Genomic DNA, 2,082 nt, shown 5'->3' with positions numbered 1-2,082 from the left:
GGAGGGTGACCTCTGGATATGGAGGGATGCCAGACAAAGTCAAGGATGACTCCCAGACTTCTAGCTTGGTGACCAGTGGGGAGAATGAGGGCAGAGGAGCTGGTTTGAGCGATCCCGAGGGACCTCAGCAGTCAGCGGTGAGTGTCCTCAGCAGAGACTGGTGTTTTCAGCTATGGCTGTGCCTGGAACACCAAAAAATAAGATTCAGTAGTGGGAGTGGCCTGATGGTAAATGAAAGAAGCCAGACCCCAAAGCCTACCTGCTGTATGGTTCCATTTCTGTGACCTTCTGGAAAGGCAAAACCATAGAGACAGAGCGGAGCAGGGGATGTGGGGGCTGGGAGTGAGGGGAGATGGACTATAAAAGGGCATGAGGGAAACTCTGGGGGGCAGACATTTTTCTGTCTGGATACATTGTGACTGTACGTGTTTACTAAAGCTCATTGAATTGTACACCCCAAAAGGTTGAATTTTACTGTATGTAAATTACACCTCTGTAGGTGACTTTTTGAAAAAAATGGAAAGCAGCCCAGGGTACACTGATGGCTGTGAAGCAGTGAGGAGGGACCCAGGGGAGAATGAGGTTAGTCCTGAGACTGTGGAATAGAGTCAAATTCCAAAGGGTCAAGTAAGATAAGACCCAGAAGGTTTTCAGCAGCTGTAACAACCAGGAGGCCATGGATGACCTCATCAGAGAGATTTATATTTTTCCCCATGTAGGGTTCCCATCTATCCCTGGAGGGTCCCCATCCTTACCATTAGGGTTCTTGTCCTTTTTAGGCTTCCCAGCAGATGGTGAGCAGCTGCAGCTGCAGACAAGCACGATCAGGAGCCCCAAGAAGGCGAGGAAAGGCCCAGCAAAGGGGAGGGCCCAGCACACTTCTGAGAAATAGCAGTGATGGTGATCCCCGAGGCCGTATGAGTTCTGCCAACAGCACGACAATTTTGGGGCCAAGTGCAAAATGAAAATGAATGCAGGGCTCCCATTCAACAGTTGTTAAGGATTTCAAGACAGCAACAGCAGAGTATGGAACCAATCCCAGTGCTCTTCAAAGTATGGGTCACACACCCATGGAGCTGGCCCTGCTGGCGCCTGAAAGTCCGGGTTTCCAAGAAAACACAGCAGCTATAGGATGTGCTGGAGAAACCAGCCTCTGTCTCTACCAAGAACAGCCTCAAGGCTTGGCCAGAAGCAGGATGTGTCTTCGTGCTGTCACCTGCTGGCCATATCATGCCACTGCACCTCCCTTCGCAGAGCTGAACTTTGGAGGGTGGAAACAGCGGCTCTGGTGACCAGGTGACCTAGACCTTCCTTTCACTGAAGAGAAAACATCCCTAGTCTGGCATTCTGCCCAAGGTCACACTAGCCACAGCACCCAAGTGATGATGGTAGCATTTAACTGTTAAATTTAAGCCTCAGTTCTTTAAAATCCCACAAAGTAGAGATGATACCCTTCATCGATTAGTAAACGAAAGTAAGAATTTGAGTTTTCGGCTACTGTGGTTGTCTCCCATGACCCTTCTCTGTTGTCTTAGTCCCCTGATCACTTTTGAGGGTACCCACTGGCCCAGGCACACACAGATTGGTATCGTCCCATTACAGGGCCACAGGGTGGGCCTCCAATCCCAGGCCGGTGAAGATGACATTTTTTGGCTAGGGCTGCTGGAAAAAATGTTTTCTAGTGCCTTCTGGACCCTAGGGTGTATAGACACGAGGTTCATTGCTTGACTGCTACAAAAGACATTTTGCCACCATGATTAAAGGTACCACCATGATGAAAGCTGACATGGAAAGCTGATAGGAAAAGAAAGACAAAAAAAGCAGATACAGGATGCCATTTCTGAGCTGCTGGATCAAGCCAGTCCTGAAGTACTGAGAGTCGGGGTACCCAGGACTTTATTGTGCTGAGAGCCAATGAATCCCTTGGATATTTAAACAATTTTGAGCAGCTTCTTGCAATGAAAGTTGTCTAATCCCTATCTGCTTCTCCAGCCCCATCTCCTGTAGGTTCTCTTCCTCTCCTCTTGATCAGGAGTCTTCAAGCCCCTCAGTCTCCCTTGAGTCCTCAGCACGGCACCAGTC

The sequence above is a fragment of the Mustela putorius genome, unplaced genomic scaffold (assembly GCF_011764305.1).
Source record: "Mustela putorius furo isolate JIRA1106 unplaced genomic scaffold, ASM1176430v1.1 tig00000275_pilon_pilon_pilon, whole genome shotgun sequence".
Classification (NCBI taxonomy): Eukaryota; Metazoa; Chordata; class Mammalia; order Carnivora; family Mustelidae; genus Mustela; species Mustela putorius.
This window is presented reverse-complemented; position numbering follows the sequence as displayed.